Source organism: Pogoniulus pusillus, chromosome 10 (genome assembly GCF_015220805.1).
Source record: "Pogoniulus pusillus isolate bPogPus1 chromosome 10, bPogPus1.pri, whole genome shotgun sequence".
NCBI lineage: Eukaryota > Metazoa > Chordata > Aves > Piciformes > Lybiidae > Pogoniulus > Pogoniulus pusillus.
In genome coordinates, this window is record NC_087273.1 from 38,288,484 (window position 1) to 38,313,001 (window position 24,518).

Below are 24,518 nucleotides of genomic sequence, written 5' to 3' on the forward strand. Positions count from 1 at the left end.
GCTCTCACCACTCTCATGCTCAACAACTTCCTCCTCACCTCCACTCTGAATCTCCCCAACTCAAGCTTTGCTCTATTGCCCCCACTCCTGTCACTCTCTGATAGTAAACTATGGCAAGCAGTAAGGAGGAGTTTGTCCATAGTTGTCCTGGGTTAGGGTGGATCCCTCCCCCAGGAGGATAAACTCACTACCACATGGATTTTGTTGGATTGTCAGGGAAAAATGGATTTGTATTTCTTACAGTTTAGATGTAACAGTAGAAAGAGAAATAAACTGCTGGAGAAATATAATAACCTTAACGAAGATGGGGAAAGGGTCAAGAAGCAGCAAAGCAGCAGCAGCCAACACAGCAGCGGGGCAAAGTAGCAGGAGCAGCTGAAGCAGCAGAAGCAGCAAGGGGAAGGTCCAAGCTGTGCTTATAGACATAAATCTTTTGATGCTCCAATGGTATTACATTAACTTATCCATTGTTGCCATCCTATGGCCTATCCCTGGAATGTTCACCTCTCTCCTCAGAGCTTCTACTTCTAAGTTCCTCTCTTCTGAATATTTTTATGTCTGAGCTAGAAATCTGGCTCAGCCACAATAGTGGAGGTCCATAATAATCAAAACCTCAGTTTCTAGCAATGAGGGGGGGAAAAAAAGTGAAAGTGAAGTAGAAGTATCTGCACCTCTTGTCTAAACACTGGTAAACAAATGATTGTGTTTAGTTCTTGTTCAGAGACTCTTCTGCCACACAGCTACACCCTGCTGCTTCAGCCCAGATGCTTCCTAGCTAAAGAGAATCATAGAATCAAGCAGGTTGGAAGACACCTCCAAGATCATCCAGTCCAACCTAGCACCCAGCCCTGCCCAGTCTACCAGGCCATGGCACTAAGTGCCTCATCCAGGCTTTTCTTAACACTTCCACGCATGGCAACTCCACCACCTCCCTGGGCAGCCCATTCCAATGCCAATCACTCTTGCTGTGAGGAACTTCCTCCTAACATCCAGCCTAGACCTCCCCTGGCACAGCTTGAGACTGTGTCCCCTTGTTCTGTTGCTGGCTGCCTGGCAGAAGAGCCCAACCCCACCTGGCTACAGCCTCCCTGCAGGTAGTTGTAGACAGCAATGAGCTCTGCCCTGAGCCTCCTCTGCTGCAGGCTGCACACCCCCAACTCCCTCAGCCTCTTCTCACAGGGCTGTGCTCCAGGCCTCTCATCATCTTCATTGCCCTTCTCTGGACGTGTTTCAGAATCTCAACATCTCTCTTGAATTGAGGGGCCCAGACCTGGACACAGTACTCAAGGTGTGGCCTGAGCAGTGCTGAGCACAGGGGCAGAAGAACCTCCCTTGTGCCTAGCTTTGTGAAAAATGATCTCTTCTGCACTCATTCCACAGCTTCAGCAGTTTCATTCTGATGAAAAATCTCATTTAGCAAGCAGATGCTGTGATGCTACAAGATTCAGTCATGCCAGTAGTTGAAGCACACTACACTCTCTACACTACAAATAAGTGAAGGCTCAGTTTTAATTGCAGCTTTCCTTAACTGTGACTATTATTTGTTTCCCAGCTAGTTTTGCACTATGTAAGATTGTGACTAAATGCTTGCTTTTGGCATAAATATTTTGCTGACTAAAAAGGCTAACACATGTACACGGTAAAAACAGAAATTCCAGCCTTCTGGCATTTGCTTTTTATTGTAGGGAAGCAGCAAATCCAATTACAAGATGTTTGATTCACTGGGCAAATGCTACTGGAACAGTTTCAGCTCTGCAGGGTACCACTCGGTACTGGAGAACCACTTGTCAGCGTAACGGTGTAAAGGACCACACTCTGTGATTCTCACTTGAATCTCTTTGCCAAATGATTTCCAGGGAAGGCTGAAAAATTCCCTTTAGGATTCAGGTTCCCTCTCTTTATTTTTTTTTTTCTTTTTTTTTTGGGGGGGGGGGGGGAGGGGAGGTTCGATTTTTTTTTCTTCCATTCATGGGGTTTGGTCTCTTCTCCAAGGCAAGCAGTAACAGAGCAAAGGGGACACAGTCTCAAGTTGTGCCAGGGGAAGTATAGGCTGGATGTTAGGAGGAAGTTGTTGGCAGAGAGAGTGATTGGCATTGGAATGGGCTGCCCAGGGAGGTGGTGGAGTCACCATCCCTGGAAGTGTTAAGAAAAGCCTGGATGAGGCACTTAGTGCCATGGTCTGATTGATTGTCTAGGGCTGGGTGCTAGGTTGGACTGGATGATCTTGGAGCTCTCTTCCAACCTGCTTGCTTCTATGATTCTATGATACCCTGCAGTGAAGTGATCCAGCCTATGTCAGTGGGAGAGCAAATACGAATTACTCTGCAGTGAAGTGATCCAGCCTATGTCATTGGGAGAGCAAATGAATTACCCTGCAGTGAAGTGATCCAGCCTATGTCAGTGGGAGAGCAAATATGAATTACCCTGCAGTGAAGTGATCCAGCCTATGTCAGTGGGAGAGCAAATATGAATTACCCTGCAGTGAAGTGATCCAGCCTATGTCAGTGGGAGAGCAAATATGAATTACTCTGCAGTGAAGTGATCCAGCCTATGTCATTGGGAGAGCAAATGAATTACCCTGCAGTGAAGTGATCCAGCCTATGTCAGTGGGAGAGCAAATACGAATTACTCTGCAGTGAAGTGATCCAGCCTATGTCATTGGGAGAGCAAATGAATTACCCTGCAGTGAAGTGATCCAGCCTATGTCAGTGGGAGAGCAAATATGAATTACCCTGCAGTGAAGTGATCCAGCCTATGTCAGTGGGAGAGCAAATATGAATTACCCTGCAGTGAAGTGATCCAGCCTATGTCAGTCGGAGAGCAAATATGAATTACTCTGCAGTGAAGTGATCCAGCCTATGTCATTGGGAGAGCAAATGAATTACCCTGCAGTGAAGTGATCCAGCCTATGTCAGTGGGAGAGCAAATATGAACTACCCTGCAGTGAAGTGATCCAGCCTATGTCATTGGGAGAGCAAATGAATTACTCTGCAGTGAAGTGATCCAGCCTATGCCAGTGGAAGTGCAAATATGAATTACTCTGCAGTGAAGTGATCCAGCCTATGCCAGAGGGAGAAGCAAATATGAACTACCCTGCAGTGAAGTGATCCAGCCTATGCCAGAGGGAGAAGCAAATATGAACTACCCTGCAGTGAAGTGATCCAGCCTATGTCAGTGGGAGAGCAAATATGAATTACCCTGCAGTGATTTGATCCAGCCTATGCCAGAGGGGGAGCAGACTGAAATCAGATTCAAATGCTTATGTTTAAGGAAACTTACTAAGATTCCTTTGCAAAGCAAATAAATAATCATAAACCCAGTCCCTTATGAGCATTTAAGGCAACTACACATTCACATTAAGGAAAGCAAGGACAGAAAAAAAAATGGTGATATTAAATTTTCATTATCTTGCTTTGTGCTCTGTTTATCAATAAAGAGCATTAAGGTAAATAAGGCAGGGGACAGTGAATTTTGCCAGTATCAAGAGCTTTCATTATAAGCTGGAGAATTTGCTCTGACACCCAATCCAGTTTAAAGATACAATTTAAATTCATGAGCAGAGTGTGTCTGTTGCATACATATACACATGCACAGTGCAAGTCAGTTGGAGTAATGCTGCAGTAAAGCACCTCTCAGAAAGTCTGCAGTAATACCAGGGAGGAAAGGGTAGCATTTGTCTGCTTTCTGATAGAGGGAGCAGACTGAAGAGTATTTGTTGCTTTCAGAATAGTGAGAAGCAGAGATGGAAAAGACAAGTGACTGAAAATTCCATAGTGTTCCTTCCTTTTTCACTCTCTTGCTCAAATTCTCATCTGATGAATCTTCCAATATCTCCTGCAATGCATTAACCTCACTTCGAGTTCTGCTTAGGTCCCAATGAGCAGGGACTTGTCTCTCTCTTACTCCTTTTTCTTCAACATTTTGCTGTTCAGCTACCAGAACTGCAATTTATCCTCCTTCTTCACTCATTCTATCAATTACTCTAAAGGCTAATGCCTTTTTTTCTCTCTGTCTCATAGACCCAAGATAAATTAATCCAATATGTTTCTCATTTGATTCCATTAAACTTTGCAAGCACTCTCCAGGCACTGAGGCATTCAGAACAGGAGAGGCACAGAGCATGAGGTGTCAGGAGCAGATATAAGTTGTTGTCTAACCAATTGCCTACCAAAAGGTTTCTGCTCTGTTTCAGGGGTGTGGAATAAAATATTCCAGGTTTAGTCTTAATAAACATCATCATGCTGATGAATTGTGCACTTGGAAAACTGGTTTAGTGGAATGACATTTTAAGGGAGCCATAAAAGTAAATCTTAAAAATAGGAAGCCTTTTCTGGCTATTGCTATTATATGCTCTAATATTTTGGGATGTTAAAGCTGAGTTTAAGGGATATGACTCACTTTAGGTCTTGCAGATGCTCCCATACTCACAGTATCACAGTATCACTCTAATATAAGAGTTTCAGGTAAAAAAAAAACCCAAAGCACTACATGAATAAAATAATATCAAATAACATATTTTATATTATAAAATAGTTGATCTTATAACATAATTAATTAATAATTAATACATGTTTTATATTAAAAATCATTAATTAATACATATTCTAACCTTATAACAAGATAAAGTAAACTAAAATGCAGGTAAATTAATTTAAGTTAAATAAAATTCAGTTAAATTAAATTAAGTTAAATTAAATTAAATGAAAACAAAACCTAACCAACTTTATCTTGTAGTATCTAGGACCTAATTTTGAATACTCTTCATTGTCACAGCATGAATTTTGTTTATTTTCATGCTTATCCATAAAATAAAGTACCACTTTCTCTTATCATTTTGCTGCTTGGTACATGCAAAATATCTCTTCCTGCAATATCTCTCTTCCTGCAGTGTCCTTCTTACTGCAGAGGGACCTGGCCAGGCTGGATGGGTGGGCAGAGGCCAATGGGATGAGATTGAACAAGGGCAAGTGCAGGGTTCTGCACTTTGGCCACAACAACCCCAAGCAGCACTACAAGCAGGGGAAAGAGTAGCTGGAGAGCAGCCAGGAAGAAAGGGAGCTGGGGGTACTGGTAGATAGTAGCTGAACATGAGGCAGCAGTGTGCCCAGGTGGCCAGGAGAGCCAATGGCATCCTGGGCTGGCTCAGGAGCAGTGTGGCCATGTATAGGGTTAACCCTCCAGGGGGAGTAACCTTGAACCTGACCCTAGGTGGTCTTGACCCCTCCCCAGGGGTGGGTCTGAACACCACCAGGTAATGGTTAGCCCACTCCCCCTTCCTGCCTAAAGATCCATAAAAGCAGGGGGACTTCCTGCCTCCCTGCTTACCACCATCACCATCCTGGTCCTGGTCCTCTTTGTTTCACTACGTGGCCATCACCCACGAGGCAGACAAAGCCACCACCATCACAATCAGGTTGTATTTATTCCTTTTGTATTTGCTTTTCTCTTCCCTATCCCTTTGTAACTTCTCTACCTCAGATACCTTCTATAAATTACTTCCAACTCGAGTGAGATTCATTCATTTGGGTGTGTTTACTTTTCTCCCTCTCCATCTAACCCCTTTCTTTTGGGAAAGAAGCGGGGAGAGGGAAGGGCACTCCATAAAAATTGTTATTGGTTCTATCAAATTTATTGCAGTCTCTGAACATTTAAATTAGAACCAAGACAGGCCAGCAGGACAAAGGAGGTTATTCTGCTCCTGTACTCAGCACTGCTCAGGACACATCTTGAGTGCTGTGTCCAGGTCTGGGCTCCTCAATTCAAGAGAGATGTTGAAGTGCTGGAAGGTGTCCAGAGAAGGGCAACAAAGCTGCTGAAAGGCCTGGAACACAAACTCTATGAGGAGAGGTTGAGGGAGCTGGGGGTGTGCAGCCTGCAGAAGAGGAGGCTCAGGTCAGACCTCATTGCTGTCTACAACTCCCTGAAAGGAGGCTGTAGCCCAGTGGGGTTGGGCTCTTCTGCCAGGCAAGCAACAACAGAACAAGGGGACACAGTCTCAAGCTGTGCCAGGGGAGGTCTAGGCTGGATGTTAGGAGGAAGTTGTTGGCAGAGAGAGTGATTGGCATTGGAATGGGCTGCCCAGGGAGGTGGTGGAGTCACCATCCCTGGAGGTGTTGAAGAAAACCTGGATGAGGCACTTAGTGTCATGATCTGGTTGATTGGACAGGGCTGAGTGCTAGGTTGGGCTGGATGAGCTTGGAGGTCTCTTCCAACCTGCTTGATTCTACAGTTAGACCTGGCCACCATCATGCCTGCTTTATAGATGTTTCCTTTCCTTTGGCAGGCTTTAGAGTGTTTTCTGGTTGCTATGCAGCCAAGTGGGTAACCTGAACCTCTATAAGTATACAAATATGCAACCCTCAAAAGCTGAATGCAAACTCTCAAAGATGCCATGAGTCACTAAATCAGATTGTTTCACTTTGGCCCCAGAAATAAAAGTTCTTACAACAGAAATTACTGAGGTGGGTTTCTATGGATATTTCACTCCTTTGAAGCTAGTTTCATCCACATAATTCCCTTTCTTTCAGGAGTCTGACAGAGTTTCTAACTTTAATTCATTGCAAGCCAGCTGAAATTGGGAAGTCCATAAAGTTGCCATAGTAACTGAATGGACAAAGCCTTCATTCACTGGTTTATATAAGCCAGAACTCATATCCTGCAGACACTAATGGGCTTAAATTATTTAGGTCTCTAAAGCCCACTGTTAATGGATTATATATATATTTAATAAACAGGTGTCAGTTCCTTAGTTAATGAAAAATGGGCTCTGATTGACCCATGCTGTCTCAAAAGTACTTTCAGGTTGGATAGTAAGCCATTCAAAAGGTCAAGGGGAAGCCAAAGGAACAAAAAGCTCAGGGCATGATTACAGGAGTGCTTTCCATCTTAAGAGAGACTGTTAGCTTTAAAGAACTTCCCCAAACTGAGCTGTTCAACTCCATAAAAGCTGTGTGGATGAAACACTGACAGAGGACAGCAGCCTTGGAATTTTACAGTCTAATGAAAACATCAGGACTGGACTCAGTTGTTCCTGTTCCCAGTCCTCAGCTATAATTTTCAGAGGCACTGCTCAGGTAACCATGAAGATGTGGAAGAGGAAGAATGAAGGAGAAGTCTCTTGAATAATGTGTTATGGCTCACATTATATTCAAGGTGAGGCTCACCAGGGTTATGGGTAACCTGATGTAGTTGAGGATGGCTCTGCTTACCACAGAGGGGCTTGGACTAGATGACTTTCAGAGGTCACTTCCATCCCAGAGCATTCTATTTTATCATGGACAGTGTGATTTATTTCAGGGCATTAAGTTCATAGAATCAGTCAGTGTTGGAAGGGACCACAAGGATCATCTAGTTCCAACCCCCCTGCTATGGCCAGGGACACCCTACCCTAGAGCAGGTTGGATACAGCCTCAGCCAGCCTGGCCTTAAACACCTCCAGGCATCCTCCTGGCCCTTCTCTGGACACTCTCCAGCATCTCCACATCCTTCTTGTAATGAAGGCTCCAGAGCTGGATGCAGGACTCCAGGTGGGGTCTCAGCAGAGCACAGCAGAGGGGGAGAATCCCCTCCCTGGCCCTGTTGGCCACACTTTTGCTGCTGCAGCCCAGGCTCTGGTTGTGTTTCTGGGCTGCAAGTGCACACTGCTGGCTCCTGCTGAGCTTCTCCTCCAGCAGCACCCCCAAGTCCTTCTCCTCAGAGCTGCTCTCCAGCCTGGCACTGCCCAGCCTGGGTTGGTGCTTGGCATTGCCTCACCCATTTATTTTGGATTAGAAGAAAGGTGTGGTGTAGTCAGCTATTGTACTGCTGTCAAGGTGAACATGGCAAAATCAAGTACCAAAAAGTAATTATGCTTCTGCTTAGCTCATGCAGCTCCCTGCTTCACAGCTCCTTGGTGGTGAATTGGAAATCTTTTCCTTTGGCTTGACTAACTCTGAGGATAATGTCTGTCTGTTTAATTTTGCCCTCCTTCCCCACACCTTTTTCTTTATACAACATTTGGCAGTTGGGCAGATGCAAAGCATAACCTGGGTGTGCTATACTGCAACTGTCCTAAAGAGCATTGGCAACTATTATAAGTATCATAACTACTCTTTTGTCTAAGTAAATGGATAGGGTTATTTTATTAATCAAAACTCCCTGTAACTGCAGTGTCTTAGAGGGATTTTTGTCCCTGTCAGGGTGACAGAACACTGGGACAGGCTGTCCAGGGGGCTTGTGGAGTCTCCCTCTCTAGAGATACTCAAAACCTGCCTGGATGCATTCACAGAATCACAGAATTTCTTAGATTGGCAAAGCCCTTCAAGCTCATCCAGTCCAATCATCAGTTTCACCCTGACAAATCCTTGGCTGAACCAAATCCCTCAGCACAACATCCAACCACTGTGAATCGCTATGGTTGGAAAGGACCACCAGGAGCATCCAGTCCAACCTTCATCCCAGCAGCCTTCATTACCACACCACAGCCTCAAGCACCACATCTCCTTTTAAACACCTCCAGGGATGGTGATTCCACCACCTCCCTGGGTAGTCTGTGCCAGTGCATGACCACCTGCTCAGTAAGGAATTTCCTCCAAACATCCAACCTAAGCCTCTCATGATGCAACTTGAGACCATTTCCTCTTGTCCTATCATTAGTAAGTGGGGAGAACAGACCAGCTCCAGCCTCACTACGACCTTTCTTTTTTACAGTTCCAGTGTGATCTGAACTAGGTGATCCTGCTCTGGCAGCAGGATTGGATTAGATGATCTTTTGAGGTCCCTCCCAGTCCTTCACATTCTGTGATTCTGTAATTATTTCTTCATAACTTCATTCCCTAGATTAATGAATCTTGTAGCCTTTCCTCATGAGCTTCCAAAGGATATCACTTATTCATTGTAATCCTGCAAGTGTGAAAAGAACAGCCTAGATGGGAACTGCCAGAACAGCTTTTATTGCATTTCATGTTGCTTTATTGCATTCTTTTCTTGTATTTTGATTCTGTGTCCAGCTTTCAGCAGGATGTTGAACCTGAAAGCTTCTCTTGCACTTGTAACTCCAAGAGCAGGCTAACATCTTTATGTTTAATTCTTTTGGCTGGGTGGAATTCCACTGCTCATGCTATCAGATTTGAGCACTACATTTACATTTGGTGTCATACCACATGGTTTGGGTCTTTTTATGGATTCTTGCCCAGGACATGGCAAGAGAGGAAAACAGGATGTGGAAAGCTACTCAGAGAAATAAAGGGAAGATTGTTAGCAAAAGTGAAAGAAAACAGAGAACAGTTGCATACTCCTCCCTCAGAGAGTTGCTTTGTTGTCCCACACAACAAGAGAAGGTTTGCAGTTTCTTTTTTAGAATCATAGAATGGTCTGGATTGAAAGAGACCTCCAAAGGCCATCCAGTCCAAATCCCTGCAGTCAGCAGGGACATCCTTAACGAAATCAGGTTGCCCAGAGCCCCCTTGAGACTCACCCTGAATGTCTCCTAACATCCAGATGAGATCTCCCCTGACACAACTTGGCACTGTGTCCCCTTCTTCTGTTGCTGCTTGTCTGGCAGAAGAGAATAACCTCCACCTGGCTACTGCCTCCTTTCAGGTAGTTGTAGACAGCAATGAGGTCCCCCCTGAGCCTCCTCTTCTGCAGGCTGCACACCCCCAGCTCCCTCAGCCTCTCCTCGCAGGGCTGTGCTCCAGGCCCCTCACCAGCTTCATTGCCCTTCTCTGGACATGTTCCAGCACCTCAGCATCTCTCTTGAATTGAGGAGCCCAGAACTGGACACAGTACTCCAGGTGTGGCCTGATCAGTGTTGAGTACAGGGGCAGAATAACCTCCCTTGTCCTGCTGGCCACACTGCTCCTGATCCAAGCCAGGATGTCATTGGCTCTGCTGCCCACCTGGGCACACTGCTGCCTCATGTTCAGCTCCTCTCTCCCAGCACTCCCAGTTCACTTTCTTCCTGATTGCTCTCAGTCACTCTGTCCCCAGTCTTTAACAGCATTATTTTTAAAGACAATAAATTATCTGTCCTTAGAACACTCAGAATTAAAAGTCTACTCTTGAACTCGGTGCTTAAATCACAGAAACACATTTAACTGCTTCCAGAAAGGACTTCACGTGCCAGTAGGGTGTTTTCCTGTCTGGGGTATTTGCAAAATACAGAGATCTTCTCAACTCCCCAGGGCTGAAACATCATTCAGTAGTTCATACTAATTTCAGTAGTGCTTTCTTTAAAAATCCCCAAGATTAAAGCATCCCTGTACTCTGCACTGGTTAGACCATGCCTTGAGTACTGTGTTCAGTTCTGGGCCCCCCAGTTTAGGAGGGACATTGAGATGCTTGAGCGTGTCCAGAGAAGGGCGACGAGGCTGGGGAGAGGCCTTGAGCACAGCCCTAGGAGGAGAGGCTGAGGGAGCTGGGATTGGTTAGCCTGGAGAAGAGGAGGCTCAGGGCAGACCTTATTGCTGTCTACAACTACCTGAGGGGTGGTTGTGGCCAGGAGGAGGTTGCTCTCTTCTCTCAGGTGGCCAGCACTAGAACAAGAGGACACAGCCTCAGGCTGTGCCAGGGGAAATTTAGGCTGGAGGTGAGGAGAAAGTTCTTCACTGAGAGAGTCATTGGACACTGGAATGGGCTGCCCGGGGAGGTGGTGGAGTCGCCGTCCCTGGGGCAGTTCAAGGCAAGGTTGGACGTGGCACTTGGTGCCATGGTCTGGCCTTGAGCTCTGTGGTAAAGGGTTGGACTTGATGATCTGGGAGGTCTCTTCCAACCCTGATGATACTGTGATGCTGTGACACTGTGATTTAGACAACTGGCTGAAAACCCATGTCGAGATAAACTGGGATTTCTCCGAGTTTTCCCATAAAGATGTACAAAAGAGCCCTAAAAACATTTCAGTTCTTGCTATTACCCACAGCTGTCAGCCAGGAAAGTAAATTCCGTACAGTTTCCTTCTCATTTCCCTTCAAATTACTTTAGTGACTTTCTTGCCCTCAACTGAAATGTGGCTCAAAATGTATGTCACTAATACTGATTATGCTATTGTGCGATTTCACCCTCGCGTGGCAACAAAGGAGTAGAACTAGGGACAGCCTATTGGCGTGGTGCTGTGGAATCTTAAGCATGGCACAGAAATCTCCCTCTCTGGGAAGGGGCCAAGGTTGTTATCCTCACTAAGAGCAGCAGCAGAACACTGTGAAAAACAAAACAAAAATTCCCTGCTGGGTAGAAAGTGTCGTTTCCCTGACAAATAAATACAAGGGTTTCGAGCTTCCTTAGGAGACCATGAGAATAAGCTCTAGTCTGTGGAGTAACCACTAAACCTAATGTGTTGACTCTGCTCCTTGCTGAAATAATGTCAAGAAGGATTAGGCAGTGCTAAAAGAAACAAGTGGATGAAACACACACACACAACCTCCAAAAGAAAAGAGCTACCAAGGTACCAGATACTGGCTTGCATCAGGAATGGTGTGGTCAGCAGGAGCAGGGAGGTCATTCTGCCCCTGTACTCTGCACTGGTTAGATCACACCTTGAGTACTGGATTCAGTTCTGGGCCCCCCAGTTTAGGAGGGACATTGAGATGCTTGAGCATGTCCAGAGAAGGGCAACGAGGCTGGGGAGAGGCCTTGAGCACAGCCCTGTGAGGAGAGGCTGAGGGAGCTGGGATTGGTTAGCCTGGAGAAGAGGAGGCTCAGGGGTGACCTTATTACTGTCTACAACTACCTGAGGGGTGGTTGTGGCCAGGAGGAGGTTGCTCTCTTCTCTCAGGTGGCCAGCACCAGAACGAGAGGACACAGCCTCAGGCTGTGCCAGGGGAGATTTAGGCTGGAGGTGAGGAGAAAGTTCTTCACTGAGAGAGTCATTGGACACTGGAATGGGCTGCCCGGGGAGGTGGTGGAGTCACCGTCCCTGGAGCTGTTCAAGGCAGGACTGGACGTGGCACTTGGTGCCATGGTCTGGCCTTGAGCTCTGTGGTAAAGGGTTGGACTTGATGATCTGTGAGGTCTCTTCCAACCCTGATAATACTGTGATAACTGCTGCTTTTGCCTTTGGGAACAACTCACCATTTGCTCTGCTTGATGCCAGGTGAGTTTCGCAGAGTGCACACAGTAGTATTTACAACAGATAAAGCAGGAGCTATTGCTTAAAATTCCTTTAAAAATTAAAACCCAAACCCAAACAAACACCCTACCTTGAGGAAATGGCTGAACTCTGAACTGTTTCAGAGCTGAACAGTTCCAAGCTGATTGAATATATGAACTAGTTTAATTTGAGTTCTAATTCGGTCAGGCAAAGCTTCACGAGGACACTTATCTGCAATTCTTTCATTTAGGAGAATCAGAAAACTGGAAAACTTTAGTCACAAAATGGCTTTGCCCCCCTTAATAATAGAAGGCAGCTTGGAGCCCTAGGGAATGTCTGTGCTACTCATGGAGGAGGAGTATAGAGTCATAGATTCATAGAATCAAGCAGGATGGAAGAGACCTCCAAGCTCATCCAGCCCAACCTAGCACCCAGCCCTAGCCAATCAACCAGACCATGGCACTAAGTGCCTCATCCAGGCTTTGCTTGAACACCTCCAGGGATGGTGACTCCACCACCTCCCTGGACAGTCCATTCCAATGCCAGTCATTCTCTCTGCCAACAAATTCCTCCTAACATCCAGCCCCTGGCACAGCTTGAAACTATGTCATCCAGAGACCAAGCAGGTTTTGTAAAGAGGCAACCTTAAAGCCAAATATGATCTGTTCTCAGGAGCCTGACAATTCAGACTGCCTGGATTTACAACCCCATCCTTGTGAAAACAGCAACTGGTTCAGCTCAGACACCGCCTAATTCACCTGCCATGAGAGCACTTCACCTTGAAGAGTGCTTTCTCACCTAGCCCACAGTTCAATGTTGTGCTATATTAAACATTCATTTCTTTTTTGTGCTAAATGGTAAATGAATTGTAAGAAATCCCCTTTTCACTCCCTTAGAGCACTACCTTGCTCCTCTGCAAGCCTCTTAAAGAATGGTTTATTATTCGTAGCTTACAGCCTGACATTAGTGTTTTCCACTGGCGCTATGACTTCAGGCTGACTCTTGCCTCTCTTCTAGCAGCAGCCACTTTGGCTGTCCCTGATGGTGGCTTCTTGTTTCTTGCTTGAAAAGAGACATTTTATGCTGTGTATTCAACAACAATAAAGAAAACCAAAACCAAAACAACCAAACCAAACAAACATTTTTTTAACCTTTGTCTTTTCTTCCCCCAGGATATTTACTGCTCATACAACAGAAGAGGAAGTTTGGCAGGAGAAGATGCCTGGGAATTCAGGAGAGTTTCATGGCATGTTTATAGCTTCATTTCCTTGCTGAAGATGCTGTTTCTCTTCAAGGCAAAGATTAATCCTTTATTGTGGTAAGTGTTCAGTTTCTGGTGTAAATTAATACATCTAAGAACTATTTCTCACCTCGTTTCAGCTAAATCCAAATTCTTGTTGCCCTTGAAAATATTTAGAATATACCCCCAACACAATGCTCTGGTTTGGTTTCATTTAGTTTGGTTTGGTTTTTCTATGTTGGAAGCTGAGAGACCAAAAGAGTTAAAAAATGATAATGGAAGATAATGGCTTTTTGATGCATAAATACTACAAAGATTGACTCAATACAAGAACCAGTGCAAAACAGAAAGGACTCACAACTTCACCACGTGGTTCCCCATCTGATAACCAGGATTCTCTCTGTAAAGAACTTCCTCCTAACATCCAGCCTAGACCTGCCCCAGCACAACTTGAGACTGTGTCCCCTTCTTCTGTTGCTGGTTGCCTGGCAGAAGAGACCAACCCTACCTGGCTACAGCCTCCCTTCAGGGAGTTGTAGACAGCAATGAGTTCTGCCCTGAGCCTCCTCTTCTCCAGGCTAAACAAGCCCAGCTCCCTCAGCCTCTCCTCATACGGTTTGTGTTCCAGGCCCCTCACCACCTTCTTTGCTCTTCTCTGGACACCTTCCATCACCTCTACATCTCTCTTGAATTGAGGAGCCCAGAACTGGACACAGCACTCAAGGTGTGGCCTGAGCAGTGCTGAGTACAGGGGAAGAAGAACCTTCCTTGTCCTGCTGCCCACACTGCTCCTGATCCAGGCCAGGATGCCACTGGCTCTCTTGGCCACCTGGGCACACTGCTGGCTCATGTTCAACTACTATCTACCAGCACCCCTAGGGCCCTTTCTTCCTGGCTACTCTCAGCCACTCTGTCCCCAGCCTGCAGCTCTGCCTTTCTTGTTTTGTATAGGAAGAGATCTTTAAATAGGTTGAGGTTAATGGAATAAACTGAACTCTTAAGTTTTGCTTTAGGTTATCAGCAAATGGCAAGTTAATCTCAAAAGATGGTAAAAGATTCCCTGCTGCAGTTGTGACCTACAAGAAGGTTACAAGAGGAAGATATTGTGATTACTTCTATTTTCTTTATCACAGTTCTAGAAATGGGGAAACTAGAGGGCTTTGTGAATATATAACATTTATATAACTCTATATATACAGAGAGAGAGAGAGATTAACTCATTTTTAGAAGCATTTCACAAGTTCAAAGTGTAAAATCATTTACAATACTAAAAAAGATGAGTTTGGTGTCACTGATGAGCTGCACAGTCTGCATGTGTTGAATTGATGCTGCACAGGTCTTCATAGAATCAATCAGATTGGAAGAGACCTCCAAGATCATCCAGTCCAACCCAGCACCCAGCTCTATCTTGACATCTAGACCATGGCACTAAATGCCTCATCTTGAACACCTCCAGGGACAGTATCAGTCTATTACTGCAAGCCAATGCAAGTGACAGAGATGAACTTCCATTTCCAGCTTCATTCCATTCCCCCCAGTCCTATCATTACCTGACAGCCTAAAAAGTCCCTCCTCAGCTTTCTTGTAGCCCACTTCAAATCCTGAAAGACCACATTAAGGTCACCTTGGAGCCTTCTCCTCTCCAGACTGAACAACCTCAGCTCCCTCAGTCTCTCAATTTAAATCTGGGAGGAAGTTAACTGATTTGTAGCTTATTTTGAAGTAATTCTGCACTGATTTGTTTTAACTAACCATTGAGTTGCTGCAGCAATGTATAGTAAGGCCAAGCAGGCTGTGACTAATGGAGCTCCTGTGATTTGTCAGCAGTGTAGCCAAAGCCTGCATGCCTGAGCTGGGTGATGTGATTGGCAGCAGGGCTGGGTTGGCTCAGCATCCTCATGTTATCTCCTTCTCCCAGCTGTGGGAAGCAGCATCCCATCAGCAGCTGCTGAGGCTGTCACCTCTGGTTCTCCCTTGCACCCAGCGATCGATGCTTCTGACAGGCAAACACCTTACATTGTCTCTTGTACAGATGAACTTGCTGCTGCTTGACAGAGTTCCAAGCTTTTACACCTATTAAGGAAGGAAACAATAATGCTGTCCTCTTCTCTCCAGGGGTTTCTGTATGCTACCTCTGACTGGGTCCTAAATGAATCAAGAAATCAATTTGCAGCCTCTCTGTCTCAGTTAAATCAAACTTCTGCACAGTTGCTGCTGAGTGAAAAACATCCACTGCTTCTCCACAGGTATCCACTGCCACTGATTAGACAGACCAGGTCCTTGGCCAAAATTGCCATGCCCAAAATGGTTCATTTGCTTTTTGTGTTTGGTTGGTTTCTTTTTAATTCAATTTCTTTTTTTTTTTTAAGCTTTCCTTGTTACTATATTTTTGCATTAATTTTTGAGGTGGAGCTGGGTGTGGCTCTGAGCATCTTGATCTTGAGGTGTCCCTGCTCATGGCACAGGGGTGGGAGCTGGGTGACCTTTGAGATGATAGAACCATAGAATCAAGCAGGTTGGCAGAGAGCTCCAAGCTCATCCAGTCCAACCTAGCACCCAGCCCTATCCAATCAACCAGACCATGACACTAAATGCCTCATCCAGGGGCTCCCAGGCTTTCTGAAGGCTGTGACATGACTTAACAGACTCCCTCAGCAGTCAATGGAAAGAGTAAAGCCTCTGTGTTTTACTGAATTGTATGACAAGTAACTAACCTGTGAAGCCTAAATCTCTCTTTCCTCTCTAGAGAGGACCTTGATAATTAACCTAAGCCAATAAATTACCTACAAGACACCTTCAAACAGGGCAGCTGAGTAGAATTCTTCATGCTGGTGCCATCTCCACAGAAATACTCTAATTTTGAGCATTTTTTTCCCACTTCAGAGTTCCTGTTAGTATTGGTGGAGAAGATCAAGGTGCCACTTGTTAAATACATTAGGGCTAATTTACCTCGAGCAGTCCAGCTCACAGTTCCTCTGCTAGCTATGTTTTGCATTTTAAGTAGAGATTGTAGTAAAGGAAATTAAAGCAGGACAAAGATGTTTCCTAGATGAAGTAGCTTAAGATAATGGTTGAAATCCTTACAAAAGGTACATTCTATCTTCTTGGTGCAAGTTTCTTTGCATTATAATCTAAGAGCTTCTTAGGAACCATTTTCTCTCTCAGTTGTACAAGACAACTTTATCCAAAGGACAATTCTTGTTGTGTTTTTCACTCTACTAGAGAGAAATAACTTCCAGGAAGCTTTTTCCTCTCATATTTTGAATTCCTAAGCACAGCTGATTGCCAGAATACTTTTCCCCTCCGTAATTACTATGATTTATGATCAAGTTGATCAAACTACCTGCAGGGAGGTTGTAGCCAAGTGGGGTTGGGCTCTTCTGCCAGGCAAGCAGCAACAGAACAAGGGGACACAGCCTCAAGTTGTGCCAGGGCAGGTCTAGGCTGGATGTTAGGAGGAAGTTGTTGTCAGAGAGAGTGATTGGCATTGGAATGGGCTGCCCAGGGAGGTGGTGGAGTCACCATCCCTGGAGGTGTTGAAGCAAAGCCTGGATGAGGCACTCAGTGCCATGGTCTAGTTGATTGGTTAGGGCTGGGTGATAGGTTGGACTGGATGATCTTGGAGATCTCTTCCAACCTGCTTGATTCTGTGATTCTGTGATTCTATGGTCTGGTTGATTGGCCAGGGCTGGGTGCTAGGTTGGGCTGGGATGAGCTTGGACGTCTCTTCCATCCTGCTTGATTCTATGAATCTATGACTCTATATTCCTCCTCCATGTGTAGCACAGACATTCCCTAGGGTTCCAAGCTGCCTTCTATTTTTAAGGGGGGCAAAGCCATTTTGTGACTAAAGTTTTCCAGTTTTCTGATTCTCCTAAATGAAAGAATTGCAGATAAGTGTCCTTGTGAAGCTTTGCCTGACCAAATTAGCACTCAAATTAAACTAGTTCATATATGTGTTGTGAACAAGGTTTTGTGGAAATGAAATAACTACAGGCTTGATAATGTCTGCCTTGTTAATTGCCCCAACTAAATCAAAGTCTGAGCTCTGTTTTATTGTAATACTTAGAAGAGGAGAGAAAAAGAAATGAGCCAGCAGTGTGCACTTGCAGCCCAGAGAGCCAAGCAGAGCCTGGGCTGCAGCAGCAGCAGTGTGGCCAGCAGGGCCAGGGAGGGGATTCTTCCCTTCTGCTGTGCTCTGCTGAGACCCCACCTGGAGTCCTGCACAAGCCTTTTGCTTGTGGGTGTGTTTTGTTGTTTTTTACTGTTTGCTTATTTGCATTTTGTAGTTTGCTTTGGGTTTCATTTGTTTGTTTCTTTGGGGGTTGATTGTGGAGTTTTGATTGTATTTTGTCTTGTTTCTTTTATTATTGGTGGTTGGTTTGTTTGTTTGTTTTTCCAGACTCAGAGGGTAAACATGACACAAAGAAATGTTTAAAGTATCAAAGCAAATAAAAGAAAGGACAATGATAAAAAGCAAAAAGCAGCTTAAACCATGGGCAACACTAAAATCTACCTCGGTAGCCTACTACATACTTCCTTCTTAGTTCAATAGCAGAATGTGCTGACCTTGCCTGACAGTTCAGAGCACTCTGAAACAGAAAGGAAGCACATTGAGACCATCTTAAAAATGTTCTACATCTCAGCAGTTCTGAGTGCAAAATCATGGAATCGTAGAATCAGGCAGGGTTGGAAGGGAGCACAAGGAGCAGCCAGTTCTAACCCCCCTGCCATGCCCAGGGACACCCTACCCTAGAGCAGGCTGCACACAGCCTCAGCCAGCCTGGCCTTAAACACCTCCAGCCATGAGGCCTCAACCACCTCCCTGGGCAACCCATTCCAGCCTCTCACCACTCTCATGCTCAGGAACTTTCTCCTCACCTCCACTCTGAACCTACTCACCTCCAGCTTTGCTCCATTGCCCCCACTCCTGGCACTCCCTCACAGCCTCAAAAGTCCCTCCCCAGTTATTTTTTAGCCCACTTCAGATCCTGGAAGGTCACAAGAAGGTCCCCTGGGAGCCTCCTCTGCTCCAGCCTGCACAGCCCCAACTCTTTCAGTCTGTGCTCACAGCAGAGCTGCTGCAGCCTCTGAGCATCCTCCTGGCCCTTCTCAGGACACACTCCAGCATCTCCACAGCCCTCTTGTAATGAGAGCTCCAGAACTGGATGCAGTACTCCAGGTGGGGTCTCAGCAGAGCAGAGAGATGGTATAAATGCTGCTATAAATGAAAAGCAGCTCTGCTTGGCATTCTTTTGCAACAGCTGGTTCTAAATCACACACTGTTAAAACCCCCCAATTCTATAATCCCCCCCCAAAAAAACCCATGCCATTCCTGACAGTTCCATCCCAGAATAACTCATAACAGTGAACGAGCTGAGAGATATTCAGCACTTTCCTAGCCAACCAGCAGCTATTACGTATCTCTGAGTTATATTCTACTGCCTCTTTCCTCAATAAAGTCTAATTGGAGGGTGGGAACCTGAAAAACAAATTCTGGCAGTGCCTCCTAGGATAAGGTTTATCTAAGCAGCAGGCAACACAAATAGTTTGATAACACACCCCCGGCACCGCTCTTTGAACATCTTATTGCAAAGCAAATTGCCACTTCACACTTCAGCACACCAAAAGGAGAGGAATTCCTTCTGCTGTGGCCTGAAAGACTTCGCAGTTGCTTGCTGGGAGATTACAAAGTGCGATAGTTACAGAAATGGGAAAGGAAAGACACTTTATTTATCTCTCTTTCTTTCTCTCTCTCTTGCTCTCTTTTTCTCTCTCTCTCTTTCTCTCTTTCTCTCTTTCCCTTTCTCCTCTCCTTCCTTCCTTCCTTCCTTCCTTCCTTCCTTCCTTCCTTCCTTCCTTCCTTCCTTCCTTCCTTCCTTCCTTCCTTCCTTCCCTCCCTCCCTCCCTCTCTCCCTCCCTCCCTCCCTCCCTTCCTCTTTCTTTCTCACTGCTATTCTCTTTCTTTCTTTTTTCTTTATTTCTCTTTCTTTTTCTTTCTCTCTTTTTTCTCTCTTTCTCTCCTTCTCTCTCTTTTATTTTTCTCTCTTTTTCTCTCTTTCTGTCTTTCTTTTATTCCTTCTTTCTCTCCTTCTCTCTCTTATTCTTTCTCTCTTTTTCTCCCTTTCTGTTTTTCTTTCTTTTATTCCTTCTTTCTCATTCTTTCTCTCTTTCTCTCTTTCCTTCTCTCTTTCGTCCTTTCTCTCTCTCTTTCTCCCTCTCTTCCTCTTTTTCTCTCTCTCTTTCTCCTTCCTTTCCTTTCCTTCCCTTCCTTCCCTTCCTTCCTTCCTTCCTTCCTTCCTTCCTTCCTTCCTTCCTTCCTTCCTTCCTTCCTTCCTTCCTTCCTTCCTTCCTTCCTTCCTTCCTTCCTTCCTTCCTTCCTTCCCTTCCTTCCTTCCTTCCCTTCCTTCCTTCCCTTCCTTCCTTCCCTTCCTTCCTTCCCTTCCTTCCTTCCCTTCCTTCCTTCCCTTCCTTCCCTCCTTCCCTCCTTCCCTCCCTCCTTCCTTCCCTCCCTCCTTCCCTCCTTCCCTCCTTCCTTCCTTCCTTCCTTCCTTCCTTCCTTCCTTCCTTCCTTCCTTCCTTCCTTCCTTCCTTCCTTCCTTCCTTCCTTCCTTCCTTCCTTCCTTCCCTCCCTCCCTCCCTCTCTCCCTCCCTCCCTCCCTCCCTTCCTCTTTCTTTCTCACTGCTATTCTCTTTCTTTCTTTTTTCTTTATTTCTCTTTCTTTTTCTTTCTCTCTTTTTTCTCTCTTTCTCTCCTTCTCTCTCTTTTATTTTTTTCTCTTTTTCTCTCTTTCTGTCTTTCTTTTATTCCTTCTTTCTCTCCTTCTCTCTCTTATTCTTTCTCTCTTTTTCTCCCTTTCTGTTTTTCTTTCTTTTATTCCTTCTTTCTCATTCTTTCTCTCTTTCTCTCTTTCCTTCTCTCTTTCGTCCTTTCTCTCTCTCTTTCTCCCTCTCTTCCTCTTTTTCTCTCTCTCTTTCTCCTTCCTTTCCTTCCCTTCCTTCCCTCCCTCCCTCCCTCCCTTCCTTCCTTCCTTCCTTCCTTCCTTCCTTCCTTCCTTCCTTCCTTCCTTCCTTCCTTCCTTCCTTCCTTCCTTCCTTCCTTCCTTCCTTCCTTCCTTCCTTCCTTTCCTTCCTTCCTTCCCTTCCTTCCTTCCCTTCCTTCCCTTCCTTCCCTCCTTCCCTCCTTCCCTCCTTCCCTCCCTCCTTCCTTCCCTCCCTCCCTCCCTCCCTCCCTCCTTCCCTCCTTCCTTCCTTCCTTCCTTCCTTCCTTCCTTCCTTCCTTCCTTCCTTCCTTCCTTCCTTCCTTCCTTCCTTCCTTCCTTCCTTCCTTCCTTCCTTCCTTCCTTCCTTCCTTCCTTCCTTCCTTCCTGTTGCTGCTGCAGAAGGAATAGAAACAAAGCCATGGAGTTTTCCCCCAGCGTTCCTGTAAAACAGGAGACTTTTTGCTTCTCTTGACACCACCCAGGGGGATCCTGAGCACATTTTAGCGAGGACGCCTGGCGTGAGCCTATAGATGCAGCATTCACAAGCAGCTTGACAGGGTGGGGGGCTTGGAAAAACAGAGTGCTAGCCAGCATGAGCTTCTTTTTCTATGCAAACCGAACACGAAACAGCCATAGCAGGAGTTTCCTCTGGCAAATCCGACTAGGAAAGCTGCATTTCCACAGCTGCAGAAGTCAGTCGGTGGGCTCTGAGGAAACAACAAAAGCAGATTCCTTCTTCTAGAGGTTTTGAGTAGCTTCTGGTTTAGATTTTGCCTGTTGTGGTTCCCTGTTTTGCACTGGAGACACTCAGCTCAGTTTGATTTTCCAAAGCCAGCAAAGAGAAAAACAAAATCGAGCTCTTACCTCCATAACCTCAGGACCTTCAAGGTATAAAGCACTGAGTACTGTGCAAGTGGGCTGAGACATCTGATGCAGAGAAGTAAGCAGTCCTTTTTCACTTCACAGCTCCTTGGAAAGCTTTAGGAGTTGCAGCTTCTTGCCAGCACAAGTCACTTGTGCTTGGAGTTTTGAAAACTCACAGTAGGACACTGCTCACTGCCTGCTATTTTGGGTGCCCCCAGTGAAAAATCTGAACACAGGCACTTTTGTGCAAAACCTCATAAGGCTCCTCTGATGTTCATTCAGAGGGCAGAATTAGGATGCAGAAGGCTCCAGCAAGCAAAATGCAAGCTGATTTTTTTTTTCTCTTTTTTTTTTCCTAGTGGAAAAATAAAAGTACTCCCTGGCAAGTGACCAAGGTGGAGGGAAGGTAATTCGTTTTGTGGGGGAGGGTTTTGCAAGTGAAAAGGGCTATGGCCTCTGTTTGGACATCAGGCTGGGAAATGAGGGAGTAACTTAGAGTAGTCAAAGAAGAGAGTTTCTGTAGTCAGACTTTGACCCTTAGTCAAAGAGGAGAGTTTCTATAGTCAGACTTGTCATCATAGGACAGGTTTATCACAGAATCAAGCAGGTTGGAAGAGACCTCCAAGCTCATCCAGTCCAACCTAGCACCCAGCTCTATCCAGTCAACCAGACCATGGCACTAAGTGCCTCATCCAGGCTTTGCTTGAACACCTCCAGGGATGGTGACTCCACCTCCTCCCTGGGCAGCCCATTCCAATGCCAATCACTCTCTCTGCCAACAACTTCCTCCTTAAAGAGCTTAGTTAATATTTTGGTCCAGGTTGGTGTTTCTTCTTTACTAATTTATGTGTCTTCTTTGATTCAGTATTTAACAATCAGCTTTTGTAGCTTCTGCATTCCCCTTCCCCCCCCCCCCCCATTTGATATCTTATGGAATCTTTGATTTTTTTTTTCATTTCCTTGTTTCTTTTTTCTTTTTTTTCTTTTTAACTCCAGAGAGGAAATAAGTTTAATGAATTGCAGCAAAGCATAATTACTTAAGATAAGTGTTTACTTAGTTGTATATATGAGAGGTCTGTGGAAATGGTGCATAACCTCCTTAATTAAAAGCCTGTGAGTCTCACACTGCAAGCAGACCTTTCCAAAGATCATTCCTTGCTCTTTTCCTTTGCTATTCCTCTTTTCTTTTTCATTTCTTTATTTTTCTCAATGAATATAGTTCATGGTTTGGAAAACAATAGACAGGCAGTTTATTTTCTTTCCCTGTTTATATTCCCATCACAAGGTGCAAATCAATAAGAGCCATTTCAGCTTGAATATTTTCAAGGTGATCCCCTGAGGGAATGCAGCTCCCATATTCTGTCACTGCTACACACTGTTCAGATAGAGATTGAACTAAATTGGGGATGTCACCTCAGCTCTGCCTTCAGCCCAAAGTCTCAGGCCAATAATCACATCCTAAGAAGTGCCTGAATTCAGCTGAATTCTCTAAATGACTACTCCATACTCTCCCACCTGTCTCCTGCAGATAGGACAGCAGCTGGTAGACACGGGTGAAACAGGGCAGGGAAGGATATGGCCATGGTTTGTTATAAGACATGCTGAAGACTTGCAAGGCAAATAGAATCATATAATTGACCAGGTTGGAAGAGACCTCCAAAATCATCCAGTCCAACCTAGCACCCAGCCCTGTCCAATCTACTAGATCATAGAATCATAGAATCAGCCAGGTTGGAAGAGACCTCCAAAATCATCTAGTCCAACCTAGAACTCAGCCCTGTCCAATCTACTAGATCATAGAATCATAGAATCAACCAGGCTGGAAGAGACCTCCAGAATCATCCAGTCCAACCTAGCACCCAGCCCTAGCCAATCAACTAGATCATAGAATCAACCAGGTTGGAAGAGACCTCCAAGATCATCCAGCCCAACCCAGCCCTAACCAATCAACCAGACCATGGCACTAAATGCCCCATCCAGGCTTTGCCTCAACACCTCCAGAGATGGTGACTCCACCACCTCCCTTGGCAAAGCACCACAAAAAATAACCCAAACCAAAACAACAAAACCAACCAACCAAAAAATAAACCAAACAACCACACACACAAAAAGACCAAACAAAAGCCATGAAGGTAGCATATTAGACTTATGAAATGCAAGCTCATAAAGTTCATCTGCAGCTGTGTGTGATCAATCCACTATGTCCTTGCATTGTGAACTCTCAGCACAAAAACTGATGTGGAGCTTGGTATGAGCAATGAGGTAGAGATTGAACAGCCCTTAGCAGCCTCATTTGGAAAACAGATTTATGCACAAATTTCCATGGCAGCAAACTAACCCTGCTGGATTAGTTCACCAGAAGTAAATTAAATAGCCTCCTGTCAGAAATGTCAAGGTGGTTTATGGGGCTTTCTCTCTGAAGCATTTCATAATGTCAACGTTTCACCCCATGTCCAACCAGCAAACCTAAGAAATAGCTTGGAAGACAGAAAATTGCCCAGTAACAAGACAAGGAACAAGGAAAAATCCACTTCAACCTGAGGAGAAACTTCTTTACTGTAATAGTGTTGGAGCCCTGGAACAAGCTACACAGGGAGGTTGTGAACCCTCCTTCTCTGGAGACTCAAAACTTTCCTGGATGTGTTCCTCTGTGTCCTGCCTTAGAGTATCCTGTTTTTGCAGGGGTGTTAGAGTAGATGGTTTTTAGAGGTCCCTTCCAGCTCCTAACATTTTATGGTTCTATAGTTTTGAAACTTGGAATCTCAAGTTTTATGTATCTGTCCTCCTGTGCACTTCAATTATTGCTGCTTCCATCTGCAAAAAGAAAGTACTTAGCAAGATGTTACCTTGTTCATAAACCACTGGTAGGGAGAAAAAATGGAAGGCAGAAGGAGGAAGGTTCAAGGCAGACCATGCCAGAACTTCTTCCTCAAAGTTCTTAAGTCTTCTGTCTTCTGGATATCCCAGATTAAGTCAGGTTTCCACTATTCCTTGCATCTTTACAGCTTTGTGGTGTAAACATTCAGCTTTCAAATCTGCTTTGGTACACTGGCATTGCATTGCTGTTGAAATGAAAGGAAGATTTAACCTTTCTGAGATGCTGAGGGTCCTGAGGCTTTTTTGGTCTGATGAAGAGAAGAATTATAAGGGATCTGATCAATGTTTATAAATATCTGAGGGATGGGGGTCAAGAAGGAGTGGGCAAACTCTTCTTGATTGTGCCCTGTGATAGGACAAAGGGCAATGGGTATAAAGCACTGCAGGGGAAGTTCCACCTCAACATGGGGAAGAACTTCTTTACTGTAAGGGTCACAGAGCACTGGAACAGGCTGCCCAGAGAGGTTGTGGAGTCTCCTCTGGAGAATTT

General features: G+C 45.2%; 1 protein-coding gene across 8 annotated transcripts in view; it reads right to left on the reverse strand.

The window, feature by feature from the left end:
- The window catches only part of LOC135178899 (cadherin-19-like), a 149,062-nt gene that overhangs the window by 96,758 nt on the left and 27,786 nt on the right, over positions 1-24,518 (reverse strand). Inside the window, exon 1 of one of the 8 annotated variants that reach the window (XM_064150287.1) lies at positions 21,152-21,240. The exons of 6 other annotated variants lie outside the window; for them this stretch is intronic. The gene's annotated coding sequence lies outside the window, so the exon portion shown is untranslated. Of the gene's footprint in view, positions 1-12,173; positions 12,209-21,151; positions 21,241-24,518 lie in introns of those variants that run through there. One more of the 8 variants, XM_064150290.1, reaches the window with a different exon arrangement.